This window comes from Vicugna pacos, unplaced genomic scaffold (assembly GCF_048564905.1).
Source record: "Vicugna pacos unplaced genomic scaffold, VicPac4 SAC-SAT, whole genome shotgun sequence".
NCBI classification, from domain to species: Eukaryota; Metazoa; Chordata; class Mammalia; order Artiodactyla; family Camelidae; genus Vicugna; species Vicugna pacos.
In genome coordinates this window covers 18,898,863-18,915,012 of record NW_027328721.1, presented here as the reverse complement: position 1 = coordinate 18,915,012, position 16,150 = coordinate 18,898,863, and the positions used below count along the sequence as shown (strand labels likewise).

The following is a 16,150-nucleotide window of genomic DNA, read 5'->3' as shown; positions in this document are numbered from 1 at the left end:
CATACTACACAGAGTAATTTTAATAAAGAACATGAAACTTCAAATAATATACTTTAAGAATACATACATCTATAGTTAAACTGTTCTTAACAGTGGTTAACAAAGAGTTCAGCATTGAGATTATCTCTGGGAAGAGGCAGAGGAAGGGAGTCAGGGCAATATACATTGGTAGTTTCAGTGATATTGATCATATTCTGGGTAAGATACTACAAAACAGATATAAATTGCATATATTAATGGATATGCATGAAAATATATAATAAAATTTTTAAGTAAGAAAAATTCTAAAACATTTATTTTAGAAAAGAAAATCCTTAAAAAGCAAGATAACATTCCATAATACAATGAGAGCAAATCTATCTTCTTCCTAATTTGAGATATTCCAGAAGGGACTGCACACTGAGAAAAAACCTGATTTTTTTTACATAAAATTGAAAAACAAAATTCTGTTTACACAGAAACAAATTATTATTAAGTCTGAAAGTAAAAAGTATTTAAGTTGAATATGACTTTTAGGGAATACACTGCTTATGCAAAATAACACATCTCTTTTCCATATCTTCAGTGTCTCCAAGACAAAATAAGAAGTTCTGTCTACTGTTTGAAGAGCAGCAAAAATGCTCAGATAACTAGTGAAGAAGAGCATGAAAATATATTGACAATTTGGATTAGTGTGGTTTTCTAGCCTCTAATCAAGAACCAGAATCTGTTTTCATCTCAACCACATCCCATCTAACAAAACAGCTCACTGATCATGTCTTTAAATGAACACAATAACTTCTCCCATCTGAATATCCTGCACTACAAACTCAAAGACATTGACCTGAGTAACAGAAGTCATCTTAAAGATGAATGCATTATGCAGCTTCAGAAATTTGCTGTGCCAAAAAAAATAATTTTAACACTTTAAAATTTAAAAACCACTCTTTGGCCCTCAGAAATTTGTTCTAAATATTAGCCCAATTGTTTTCCCAAAAATTTGGGTGAAAGTAAATTTTGAAGGTTAGCTTGTTTTTCACAACTCTCCCTTCTATAGTCCCATTTTAGTATAAACTGTGAAAAATAAAGTTACAGGGTGAACTTAGTTTATTTTTTCTTGTAATAGGACAAAAACCTGTGTCTCTTATTCATCCCGCAGAACTTGACTATTAGATTGATTCAAGCCTTAAAGGACAGTTTATTCTACTTTTTTGATGCTTTTGTATAAATAAAGAAAAGCATCTCTGTGGAGTCTGTTGAATTGGCTAAATCATCCATTGTTAGAATGTCCTGCCTGGTCATTGCCTTTAGGATTAGTGACAAATGTGTTCAGTGTGGGTGACACATTCTTATTCTACCTAGTTAACTTTTTCTCCCAGAGTTTTGCCATAGCACTTTTCATCTCTGAGTTTCTCAAGGTGTATATTAAAGGGTTCAACATGGGAGTGATGACAGTATAAACCACAGTTATGGATTTATCAATGGGAAAGTTGGAAACAGGTCTCACATACATGAAACTATAGGGAATGAAGAAGAGTTCCACCACTGTGATGTGGGAACTGCAGGTAGACAGGCCTTTTCACCTCCCTTCCTGACTATGAGTTTTAAGGGAATTTAGGATGACCCCATAGGATGTTAGTAGAAGGATGAATATGACCATACAGATTGCTCCACCATTGGCAACCACAGTGAAACCCACACGGTGAGTGTCAGTACAGGCAAGTTCCAACAATGGGTATATGTCACAGATGAAGTGATTAATGACATTGGGGCCACAGAAGGGGAGATGTTACACAAAGAGAAGTTGAACCATGGAGTGCAGGCAACCTCCAACCCAGGCCACCACCAGCAACAGGATGCAAACCTGCCAATTCATGACGGTCAAGTAGTGCAGGGCCTTACAGAGGGCCACATAGTGATCATAGGCCATCACCACCAGGCAGAAGACCACAGAGCCCCCAAATAAATGTTCTAGGAAGAGCTATGCCATGCAAACTGAGAAGGAGATTGTCTTTTTACCACAGAGTAAGTCTCTAATCAATTTGGGTGAAATGACAGTGGAGTAAACTGCATCCATGAGGGACAGATAAGCAAGGAAGAAGTATATGGGGGAGCCCAGGGAGGGGCTGGAAAAGACAGTCACCATAATGAGCAGATTACCCACCATCATCACAACGTAGATGAGTAACAACAAGACAAATAATGCTTTTTGCCCCTCAGGATTCTGAGTGAGGCCCAGGAGAACAAATTCTGTTAGATTGTTGCTATGTCCCATTTAGTCATCTGTGAGGCCAGTGTCAGGGATGAGAGATCAGGAGACCCAGACCTGTAATGAGATTGTGAACATGACTATGAATATATCTGTTACATTACAGAGCATATCTGTGTGTCTGTATGTCTACAGTGGTTTGCACACAATAAGCATTTGGTAAATATCTACTGAATTCTTCTTCCAAAAGCCCATCACACCTTCTCTTGACAGTTCTATTTCTCCTCAGATGATTTTGTTGGGACCACAAATAAGAGGTTATATCTCTATGTCTTAGTGGATCTTCTATAGAGAAGTGTAGTCAAAGACCCAAGAGGCAGTCATAACTTTAATAGAACCTTATTGAAACTAGGTCAGTTCATGACACAGAAGTCAACAAAGACAAGCAAGTAAGGGTCCCTGCTCTCTAGAAACTTACTCTTCAGTGGTGACAACAAACTCTAAGTAAATTGGCATAGAGTCAGTCCTTTGAGTTGGCAAAATTTGTAGTGAGTACCTTTACAATAGACCCAGGCAGCATCAAAACTAACATCTTTTCTGGATTAACTCCTTTAATACTATGATAGCCAACTCTTAGATATTCAATCCCTCCCATTTCAAAGGCTGTTTGGTCTTCATGAATCTCTCATTAAATTCCAAGGCCCTGGAATCTGGACAGTGTCAAATAATTGCAAAATACTTAGCCCGTTGTTCCCTGCAGCAATTATGTCATCTCTTTGACTATCAGGTTCTTAAGGAGTTATAATTCTCTTCTTTTAATGTTTACCTATACCACAATGCTTAACACACATACACTACATAGCCATATTTCAGAATACATTTTAGAATTGAAATGACTCATGACTACCACCAACTATTACATTGGCAGGTTAACAGCTAGTATTTTTTCTCCAAAACACTTGGGGTGAGCTAAGTAGTGATGGAGGAGAAAATAGACACTAAAAGGAGAGGCAGAGTACAATGGGATATGGTTTTACTTATAATGCTTATGTACTGAGAGTGCTCAAAAATAGGATTTCAGTGCCCGGATTTCAAACAGCAGCACACTCAAGGGAAAAATCCAAGCTCAGTGTGAGAAGACATGTGTCTGGGTCATTTTCTAAATGTAGTTACAAGTCTGTATCAGTGTGCTCACTGGACGATAGAGATCAAACTAGATGCTCTCAGAACCCTTGTGAGTGTAACCACCTGTGATACTTTTTGTGTAGTCTTGCCTTATTCTCCTCTGCTGACTTTTATTTCTTCTTTCATATTTTCATAAGTAAACACAATTTCTCACCCTTATCACTGTCACTGGAGAAACACTAGCCAGTGGGAATGAGATTTGATAATTACAGAGATCAAAGAGTGATCACAGGTTTATCATTCAGCGTGTTCCTATTTATGATCCCAAGCATCCTTGAAGAAAGCACAGAACACAGCAGTGAACAATGTGAGCTCTGGGGCTGCACTGCCTGTGTTGGAATCCCAGCTTCACCACTGAATGGGTGACCTTGGACAAGTTAATAAATCTCTCTGTGCCTCAGTTTCATCATTTTTAGAATTGGGATCTCAACAGTGCCTACTGCTTAGCGCCATCATTTTATTGGAATTAAAGCACCTAGAACCCTCCCTGGCACCTCGTACAGGCTCAATAAATGATGGTGATAATTAATGTTTTTTAATGCTTTACTATGAACATTGTATCAGAACAAATCATCTGGATTTTGTCAATCTGACAAAAAGTATAGACATAGTTCAGGATAAAAAGAATAATATGTTCAAACATGGTTGCCGTGATAATTATAAATATCTGCATATAAAGGCCCATATCAAGCTGCCAGAACAGAATGGGCACATATTCCTTTATACTGTAGCAAACTTGACATGATCTACAATTTTAAATTATCTAATTTAAAAATATAAAAGAAATTATAAATATTAACATATCATTTAAAATATAATTAACCCATAATTCAAGATTATCAATCCACAAATTTATTTGTAATATGCTACATTTCTCTTTGTTGTTTGGGAAAATGGACAATAATTATCTTTCATGTTGTAATACTAACACCAAATACATACAAATATTCCAGCTAATTTCTGTGTTTTTTTCTAGCTTGATTTTCTCAACTGAGACTTCATCCAATGAAAATATAAGATATTTAAGATTATAGCTATATTTAACAACATATCAGATGAATTTTCAGTGATTATCCCTTGTTAATTGTTTCAAGAACCCACCTCTTGGGTTTTTTCCTTTGTCTTTAAAGATTAGTGCTTCTTCCTCTAAGGGTAACTGCAGATACTTTGCGTATCTATGTGTGATCATAGAACACATAGTATTGTATGGCTGAGCAATGGATCTATAAATCATTTCAAATGGTCACACTTTCTGTACTTCCACACAATCTCCCCATCACATCAGTCTTTCAGGTAAATGTAGAAGCATCTGACATGGATGCCTAGAATATAAAGACACTGAAATACAACAAAAACATCTGCCTTGCAAAGACAGTTGAACACTCTCACCTGCTAGAAAAATTTCTGCAAAGAAAAACAAAGCTGCTGTTTGTGTGCATACTGGCCTAATTAGTGGAAATTAACTTGATTGAGCCCACTATTGGCTGATATAAAAAAACTCAAAAATTTAAAAACACTGAAATTGGTTATTTGAATGTGTCTGTTCTCAGTTAATTATGGTAAGGCAACCAAAAATTACCTTACTTTGATAGAGGGTTTAGTCTAATATTCATATCTCTGGCCATTAATCTCTCTCTGCACCTAACAAGAGAAATTCTGGGATTTTTAACTTCTTGGAATAGCCAATGGCTGAGCATTTCACGGGCAATAGTAGACTCTTTAGGCTTCTGGTCATTTAAATAGCTTTTCCTTAAGGCTGCCTCATCCTTAATTAAAAGCATGTTTCTACCTCTCCCCAATTTTATCTCAGAAAATTGGGAACTTCACAAACTTCTCAAACAATAAGTCTATGATGAGAAAATTAGATGTCTGGAAGATTAGATACCAATTGAGAATAAATTTCAGCCTGGGCAGAAGTTTGGGTTTTCAGAAATCTCCTGGGCTAATCTGTCAGAAAAAATTATTCTTCCATTTATATATGCAGACACAGACTCTGACTTTTTTTCGTTACTATTTTATGTGAAAGAGAATATAAGGTCATTATAGATCCATTTATAGACTATCTGGAACAAATTCAAATGAAGAAACCTCTAGACAGTTTTCTTCTTCAGAATAATCCCTAGAGAGAAAAAGATTTGGATCTTGCAAAAAAGAGCAGCAAAATGCCAAATACATAAAAAGTCTGTAATTTGAAAATAAAAAAAAAGTATAGTGAATAATTTATGAATTTCATGTTAGGAAATCTTTGGTAAGGCAAATAATATTTCATCTGTAATTAAGAGAGAAACATATCCAACCATATCCTGAACAATGGAGGTTCTTACTGTTAGCTGTTTGAGCATCTATTCAAGATGCCCTGAGCCTCACAGGCAGAGTGCTTTGGGACTGGGGAAGTTATTGAAGTAGACAGTCAATTCTTGAAATAACAAGTAATCACGGTTCTGTGGTTCTGGGTTGAAGCAGACATTGTTGATCAGGCCTAAATCTATGTCAGCTGAAACCATAATGATCTTCAGGTCATTAATTCAGTCCATTTATTTCAATTCAGTATCAATTGAGTTACTATTTCTACAAAAAAAGAATTATTTTCCAACAAAAGCCTACTTCTATATAAAACCTCTGGGGGCTTCCACTGTTATTTCCTTAGAATGGTTTACAAGGGGCTCCACTGGGCATCTGCATCTCCACATATATTTAGTTTAATATTGCATTTTCTGGGTCATACAGGCCTTAAAGAGTCATTAAATACCTATCTAAACCAACTGAAGTCTTTACTTTGTGCAGAGTCCCACCAAAGTTTTGGTGGTTTTCAGCTTACCTAATAAATGGATGAAATCCAACAAATACAAATGTCACACATGGTACTTCTAAGATTTAGAGTACATCTAAGTGCCACTTCCTCTCTTACCAGTAGGGGGAAAAAATGGAGAATTTATTTTTCATTTGAAAAAATTATCTGATATGATCCAGATTACTGTGGATTAAATTATGACTCGGAACTGAAGAACTAATATATACATATGTATAATCTCTGTGTTCCTTTCAGCTGAATGCAAAGAACTACTAATGTTTCCTGCTGTCTGAATTAAGAAAAATAATTTGCTAGATCAGTGGTGTCTACAAAAGTACAGACACTGAATTTCTATGTCTCAATAAATATAATACACTGAAAATATAACTGATATGGATGTTGCTTCAAAATATGTAATAACCCACAGTGATGCTCTGTAAGCTATGTCAGTCCTAAAACTAGAAAATTAAATATTGGGATAATATTTGTCATCTGGAAAGGAAGAATGGGTTGTTTTGCACCAAATATTTCCATAAGAGCCACCAGAGTAGCTAGAAAAATGTAAAATGCATGTGTCTGAAGTCATCAGAAAACTAACAGGGAATCAAGGATGTGTGGGGCCAAAATTTTGAAAAGAAGAGAAGCCAGAGAGCTAAAACCTGCATTTGATGCCCTCTTTTTGCTAAAGTGGGCTTATTGTAAAAACCACACATGAAAAGCTAAAAAGGTTGAGTGGAAGTTCCTACAAATGTTTTACCCTGAAGACAATAAATGAGATTCAAATTCCATCAAGAAGAGGACTTTGAAAACAACCAGGCTTTTCTTTGAGACCATGAATAGTTTTACTCTTGGAGTAAGGGTGACTAAAAAGAGAGTAGTGCTCATAGAAACTCAAGCCCACAATGACTCATCTAATTTCCTGATTAGATTATCTGGGATTTTTATTTCCCCAAGCCTACCTGTCAGCCAGAAACAAAATGAAATTTTCTGTTAAAGAAGAAAGCATAATAAAAGTCCTTGAATAACTTCTCAACTTTTTAAATATAAAATATGCCACAAAAAAACAAATGTAACAAACTATAGACAAATACAAGACCTAATTGAAAAGCAAAAGCTATTAAAATAAATATAGATGATCCAAAATATGGGAAAAAAAGCATTTCAAAATAAACTTAGTGTGTTCAAACAATTAAAACACAAGGTGGATAATAAATTGAATGAAATAAATTTGAAAGTTAAAATACATAAAACTGAAATTCAAAATTTATTTGTGGGGTTTAATAGTAGATTGGATAGATATGGATAGGGAACTAGTAAATGATAAGAGAAATTAGAAGAGAATATACAGATGCAAGTAGAAAGAGATAAAAGGATGGACAATGCAGGAAATAGCGTGAAAGGTAAGAGCCTGACAAGATAAACATCTTAAATAACAGAATAAAAAGTGAAAAAGAGGTAGTGGAATAAATTGCATAAAGTAACCCAGAAAAGGTTCCACAGAAAAGGAGCACTCTTTCTAACATCAGGGAAAAATAATAGACTTCTACCTTTATAACATATTTTTAAACTTATTAACCTGAAAGGAATAATAAGTAAATAAGCAATAATAGAGGGAGATAATAGCACAACTCGTGTTAATTGCATGAGTGTGGACACACCAAAAAATTTATAAAGATATAAAATGTTTAAACATCCTTAACAAATGTGATTGATTGAAACAAGAAACAATGCATCCAACAATGGCAAAAAGTGCCCATAGAACATTCTTCAAAAGTAATTATATGCTGAGCCAAAAAGCAATTCCCAAGAAATTTCAAAAATTACAGTCATAAAGTTTGTCTCTGGACATGAAGAAATTAAATAACCTAGAAAATCAAAACCTAAAAGTAGCCAGAAAATTACTCTAGGAATAGACTTACCATATGACCCAGGAATCCCACTCCCGGGCTTATATCCAGAAGGAGCCCTACTTCAGGATGACACCTGCACCCCAATGTTCATAGCAGCATTGTTCACAATAGCCAAGACATGGAAACAGCCTAAATATCTATCAAGAGATGACTGGATAAAGAAGAGGTGGTATATTTATACAATGGAATACTACTCAGCTATAAAAACCAACAACATAATGCCATTTGCAGCAACATGGATGCTCCTGGAGAATATCATTTTAAGTGAAGTAAGCCAGAAAGAGAAAGAAAAATATCATATGAGATCGCTCATATGTGGAATCTAAGAAACAAACAAACAAACAAAACATACAAAGCATAAATACAAAACAGAAATAGACTCACAGACATAGAATATAAACTTGTGGTTGCCTAGGGGGTGGGGGGGTGGGAAGAGATAGACTGGGATTTCAAAATTGTAGAAATAGATAAACAAGACTATACTGTATAGCACAGGGAAATATATACAAGGTGTAATGGTAGCTCACACAGAAAAAATGTGATGATGAATATATATATGTTCATGTATAACTGAAAAATTGTGCTCTACACTGGAATTTGACACAACATTGTAAAATGATTATAAATCAATAAAAAATGTTTAAAATAAACCCAGTGCATTTCTAAATACCCCCTGGGTAAAATGAAACACAACAAAAATTAGAAAACACTTTGAGCTTAATGATAATGAAAATACAACATATTAGAGCTTATTAGAGCTTATTAGTGTCAGCTAAATCTTACTTTCATATATTAGAAAATAATAAACCTCAAAAATCCAATGCTTTTGATTATAAACATATATTCAAGAATTTATTAATGTAACACAAGTATAAAGCCAAAATAATCAGTATGATGGAGGGAATAAAGATACAGACAGATTTATGAATACATCTGCCTAGTACAGCAGCAGCAGCAGCCAAAAGTAGACAATTGCTGCTCTGCAGTTTCACTTGAAGTTGATATTAAATGCTCAAAGTGGGGGAGGGAATGGTATAGCTCAAGTGGTAGAGCAAATGCTTAGAATGCATGACATCCTGGGTTCAATCCCCAGTACCTCCTCCAAACAGAAATAAATAAATAAACCTAATTACCTCCCCCTCATAAAACAAAGGGGAAAAACGCAAAAAATGAAGGCTCAAGGTGAAGAAAAACCCTCCTGATAAGCAGTATTTTGAGCAGTACATATGGCTTTCATTTTACATGGGAGAAGAAATAGAGAGTAAATACAAATTTGATACACTGTTGAGGAAAAGAGGAAAATGGAAGAATGGATGACAAAGCAATCTGGAGGTGCTGTATGTAGCTGGATTACTCAGAATGGACCAAACACAAAAATGTCTGTTCATCATATAAAGTACCTATCAGAGAATTTGCTGCAGAGAAAACTGTCAAATAATCTGGTCGACAAGATGGCCTGTCCTGTGGCTATCAATCAGCATTTTCAACCATTTTGTTGGTCACTGTGGCAGAGATGAATGATCTACACAGGCTGAGTGAGCAATAGGAGCTACCTGTCACTGATCCTGATCTGGCTCCTGTCACTGCTGAATGTTCCAATTCCATTAGTAAAGTTAATCACTGACTCCCTTATAAGCCACAATTTTGTAGGGAAACTAGCCAAAACTCTGTGGCAGCTTATGCCTTTAAAACTCCTCAACCTCGAGGAGACAATATTTTGTCTCCTAGCCAGCAAACAGACATTACAAGAAATAGAAAAAGAAGTTATTCAGGCTGAAGAAAACAGTATCATACAGAAATCAGAATTTATAGAAAAGGATGAAGAAAGTGGAAATGATGTACATGAATTAATAGAGAAAAGAAAGAAATTCCTTTTCTAAAGTTTTAAATAATTAGTTATGTAATGAAAGATTAATAATATATTCAGAAACTTATAACATATGTAGCAGTAAAATATATGACAACAATTTCAAGGTCAGTGGGATGTAATTGGAATTATAATTTGATAAGATATTTAATTGATGTTGAGAAACCAAATCCTGCCAACAACCATCTGCACAAGATAAGAAGTGGATCCTTCTTCAGGGGAGACTTCATGTGAGGCTGCATCCCCAGCCAGCACCTTGATTGCAGCCTTGTCAGAGAACCTGAAGTGGAGGAACCAGCTAAGTCATGCTTAGTATGTGGACCTACAGAAACTGTGATATAAGTTTGTGTTTTTTCAAGTCACTAAGTTTTGAGGTGACTTGCAATGCAGAAATAGACAGCTAACATAGATATCTAGAAAAATCTTCCAATTAATCAGAAACTTAGCAATAAATATTTAAAGTAATCATGAACCAAAGAAGAAATCTTAATATAATTAACAAATATTTGTAACTACACAATAAAACTGTAACAAAATGGATGGGTTGTGACCAACACTGTACTTAGAAGAAAATGTATAGCTTTAAATGCTTATACTAAAATAAAGTATTTGTCTTTCTATTTCTGCTTATTTTACTTAGCATAATGCCCTCAGAGTCCCTCCATATTGTCACAGATGGCAGGATTCACTTCTTTTATATAGATGAATAATATTCCATTGTGTTTCTATATGTATATATTTACATAGATACACAATACATATGTATGTATACCATGTTTCTTTATCCGTTCATCAATCAGGGGACATTTAGGTTTTACATTAGGCTATTGTGAATAATACTGCCATGAACATGGGAGTATAGATATCTCTTCAGGTTCCTAATTTTATATTTTTGTATATACACACAGAAGTGGATTGTTGAACCATATGGTAGTTTTATTTTTAATTTTTTTAGAAACCTCCATAATGTTTCCCATAGTAGCTGAACACATATATATTCCCACCACCTGGATAGTAGAGTTCCCTCTTCTCTACATCCTCACAAGCATTTAATTTCTCCTGTAAATCTCATATAGCCATCCTAAGGGGTGTGAGGTGGTATCTAATTTTTATTATGATTTGCATTTCCCTAATTATTAGTGATGTTGAGCACCTTCTTACGTTCCTAGTGACAATTTGTATGTCTTCTTTGGAAAAATACCAATTTAAGTCTTTGCCCATTTTAAATTGAGTTTTTTGGTTTTTGGCTATTGAGTTGTAAAATTCCTTATATTTCTCAGATATTAACTCTTACCAGATATAAGATTTGCAACTATTTTCTCCCATTCTATAAGTTACCTTTTATTTTGTTGATTGCTTCTTTGGATGTGAAGAGCAGTCTGAATTTAAAACTTGATATCCTGGGGGAGGGTATAGCTCAAGTGGTAGAATGCATGCTTAGCATGCATGAGGTCCTGGGTTCAATCCTCATTACCTCCAAAGAAAAACCAAATAAATCTAATTACATCCCCCTGCAAAAATAATAATAATAATAGTAATAATAAAACTTGATATCCTGGACTTAAATCTTATGTCATGTTGGGATGAGACATAACTGGCCTGATAGCTTTTGTCTCTTCCTTCTCAGAGCCCTGAACTGTCATTTTACAAGTCTGAGAACCTCACTGGGTAGACATTGTCTACATTACCCTATATCTACATGGAGAAGAAAGAGACCCAGAAGAGCCCCGTCCTATAGTCATCTCTACCAAGGCTTCATTCATATAAGTGAAGTCATCTTGGAACCTCCTTAAATGTCCATCAATCAATTGAAGAGTGACCTCAGTCCATGCCACATGAAACAGAATTGTTCCATCAAGTTCTTCCTCAATTCATATAGTCAGATACAGACTAGTGAATGGCAAGATATAGCCCTGTATGTGGACAGATACATGCTCATGTGTGATCATATCAGATACATATGCATATACATACATACATGCAGTCATAACAGTAGTCAAATACTGACCCATGTGTTGTGAGATACAGACCCATGCGTTTTCACATATAAATACATACATGAAATTGTATACAGACTTACATATCACTGAATATACACATACAGGTGGTCATACATATTCGCATGAGGTTGGATACAGATCTGAGTGTGTGGTGGGATACAGACGTGTATTGTTGGATACAGGCCTATAAATGTTTGAGTACAGACATATGCTCCTGGCTTTGAGGATTGTGCTGTAATTCACACCAGTGAAAGACATCAAACCCTTTCTGACCAGCTCATTGAAAATGTGAATTAAATATAATTAAGAAAGTCCTCATTTTAAGAAAACCAAAAGGCAAGATATACTCTAGAGAGAAGATTACAAATTTTTATTGAGACATCAATCAACCCTTCACAATATGTGTCTTATTCTGGGTAAGAAAACAAGATATTAAAACATGTCTTCCTCAAAATAAATATGTAGAGTCACAACTTTCTAAATTTCTTTTTCTGGGAAGCTTTCAAACTTTGCAGAATAATCCTAAAATTTAGAGGAGGAGGGGAAGGTGAAGGATGAGAAAAAAATGCCCCAAAATTGAAGCTTCTAGTTGATATAAAACCTGATATATTAAATAGAAAATTTTCAAATTATTACTGAAAGTTGTAATAATATTGTCAGATTAGTTTACCTGTTGGGGGAAAGAAGGCTTAGATATTTCCTAATCACTAATAAAACTAAATTCTAGATGGGTTAAAGATAAAATGTTTTGAAAAGTTATTTAAAAAAAAACAAGAAGTTAAAATTTATAAAATCTGTGGAAGGAAATGGGATTTTCCAAGAGTGACATGATAAAAGAAATCCAAAAGTTAAAGACTATTAAACAACATCTTTTTATAAAAATAGCCATTATTACAGCATAAATAACATGGTAAGTATTTGTAGAAAATGTCAAAGAAGAGTAAATATTTGTGACAAATATATATATTTAATGTAGAAAGAATTAATCAAAGTTTTTCAATAAAAATTTTCACTCCAATAGATGAAGAATTCAAGAAATTGACAGTATATAGAGTGGATTCTATGTCCCACATATTATGAGAACATAAAGACAGCTAAAATAATTTCCCTGACACCAGGGAGTTTATAGACCAGTGAATACAGATAATTAGCAAAATTTTATAGCTCATCATTTGACAGAATTATACAAATTTGAAAATTAACTAAATTTCTGTCTTAGTCCACTTGGGGAGCTATTTCAGAATACCACAGACTGGATGGCTTTAACAATAAACATTTATTTTTCACAGATCTAGAGTCTCAGAACTCCAAGATTAAGGTGTCAGCAGATTCCATGTCTGGTGAGGGTCCCTCCTCAGTTTACAGACAGCTATCTGTTGTGTCCTCATGTGGCAGAAGGATCAGGTGAGCTCTCAAACTTCTCTTATAGGGGCATTAATTCCATCATCAGGGCTCCACATTCATGACATAATTATTTCTCAAACAGCCCACCTCCAAATACCACCATATTATAAAGGATTTAACTTATAAATTTGGAGAGGGAAACAAACTTTCAATCTATAGCAACATCCAAAAGGGGAGGAATTAATTCCGTAAATTCCAATCAAATCAAATGCTTGATATTATTTGATGAATACTATGATGTTTGGAAAGATTTTGGGATAATATAAGAAATATCCATATAACAACAATAGCAATACAAATCAGAATATGAGGCTTTTCATACAGTGTGATTTACCAGTGAAAAATCACCCACAGCCCCCTAGCCTTAGCCCCTCATGTATCCAGGATAAATAAGGGAGGTAGAATAGTAAGTTTCTTTGACTGCATGATTTTGACCACTTTAAAGGCAGATAATATTTTGTTTCAAGCCTTATTCAGAGAAAAAGAAGATTTATTAATGATATCTTGACCAAATAGAACAATGTATTCTGGCTTCTTCCTAATAATCTGTATTTCATTAATAAAAGAGATGAGAAAGACATATACTGCAGCATGTCTTTTAACGATATCACTCAAAATATCTGGTGTCAAGTTCTGTAGTGTATATTTGAAGCTGACAGATTATGGTTTATGATGAATTTACAGATGAAAGGCAGAGTCTGTGTCTCTAAAGAATGCCATGGAACAGTATGAGCAAAAATGGAGATGGGGATAATGAAAACCAGCAGAAGTATTATCAGATAGTCTAAACTATCTGGGAAGATTAATGAGTCATATTTATGAAAATGTAACACCAAAAAAAGCTGTTCCAATTGAGGAGATAATATGATTTCCCAATTGTAAAAATAAGTAAGATTGGTTATTTCATGTATATACACTTTGTTTATTTAGATTATTTTAATATACTTAGCCTCTTGGTTATTAATGTTGCATCTCTGAAACATCACTCTTCTTTGATGTTAACATACTGAGCAATATAAGCAAAAGGATATATAAAAATATCTTTCAGATAGAAAAATAAAACACGTGTTTCAAATATTAATATGGGCTGTTTCTGTGTAGGGAGGAGTGAACCACATTTTTATGTCTTATTTCTTACTTTATTTTTCCAAAATCTGTAATGAACCCTATTGATTCTGGAAAGATTACATTACTTAAGACATAAACATAAGAAAATCTTCCACTAACTAAAATAAATTTATAGGATTAACTATAGCTTAACTGGCCATATAGAACAGAAATCAGTAGTCTCAACAGAGACATTTTATAACCAAAAACTATACATATTTTCATAGGAAATTTTAAAAATCTTAAAAATATAATTCACATAAAATATATGCTTTGAACTGAAAAATTATGAAAATCTTAAAAATATGTTTTGACCATTGGAAGTATTCAAATAATAAATGTTTTTCATCATTCTCAAGTTATTAAACCTGAGGAGAAATTTACTACAGCTAAATGATCATTCATGGCTAACTTAGAAAGAGTAACTTTTCATAGAAAATAAGTAATACATTTCCCTGATGTCTCATTTTCTTTTTTTGGTCCAGAGCTTTTTCATGGCATTTTTCATCTTTCCATTTCTCAGAGTATAGATTAGAAGGTTCAACATAGGAGTGATAACAGTGTAAAACACAGTCAAGGACTTATCAATGGGTAAGGCAGAAGGATGTCTCACATACATAAAGACTCAAGGGACAAAGAAGAGGACCACCACAGTAATGTGGGAGCCACTGGTGGACAAAGCTTTGCACCTCCCTTCCTGACTAAGATTCTTCAGGGAGTGCAGGATGACCCCATAGGAGATGAGTAAGAGCATAAAGATGACCACACAGATTGCCCCATCATTGGCAACCACAGTGAGGCCAATAATGTAGGTATCAGAGCAGGCAAGTTTTAACAAGGGATACATGTCACAGAGGAAGTGGTCAATGACATTGGGGCCACAGAAGGGAAGGTTGTAAGCCAAGAGCAGTTGAACTACAGCATGCAAAAACCCACCAACCCAAGCCAACAGCAGCAGCAGAATACACACTCACTTATTCATGATCGTCAAATAATGTAAGGGTTTGCAGATGGCCACAAAGCAGTCTTAAGCCATGATCACCAGGAGTAAAATCTCAGCACCACCAAATAAGTGCTCTATGAAAAGCTGGGTCATGCAGGCTTGGAATGAAATGATTTTCTTCTCACTGAGTAAGTTTATAATCATATTTGGGGTGATTGCAGTAGAATAAGCAGCATCCATATATGATAAGTAGCCAAGAAAGAAGCACATGGAGGAATCCAGCGTTGAACTGACCACCACAGTCATGACAATGAGTATGTTGCCCACCATTGTCACCATGTAGATGAGCAAGAACACAACAAATAACATTTTCTGACCCTGGGGGCTCTGAGTGAGCCCCAAGAAGACAAACTTGGTTACATTGTTCCTTTGCTCCATAGATTCTTCTATATGTCTTATTTCAGAGCTCAGGACAAAATTACCTGTAAATATATTTATTATTAGTGACTTCTTGAAATCTTAAGATAATTTGTTTATTCAGCCAATAGGCAGTATGGTTTATTATGTTCCAGTACTTTCAGAAATTATAATACAAATCTGATTAAAACATTATCCTTAACCTCAACAATCTTATAGGCTAATGGAGAGGCAAGTAATTAGGGACATATATGGGAAAAGGATAAATTAGTATATAAATCACTTGCCACAGTTAACTTTCCATCAGGAAGCTAATTAAATTGTACATATAGGTAATA

The 16,150-nt window shown here is 34.6% G+C and overlaps 2 pseudogenes; both read right to left on the bottom strand.

The window, feature by feature from the left end:
• Nucleotides 1-1,308: 1,308 nt before the first annotated feature.
• Nucleotides 1,309-2,254, bottom strand: LOC140692191 (olfactory receptor 4A47-like; annotated as a pseudogene).
• A 12,661-nt stretch (nucleotides 2,255-14,915) lies between these two features.
• On the bottom strand, nucleotides 14,916-15,836 carry LOC140692188 (olfactory receptor 4A47-like; annotated as a pseudogene).
• Between the last annotated feature and the right edge of the window lie 314 nt (nucleotides 15,837-16,150).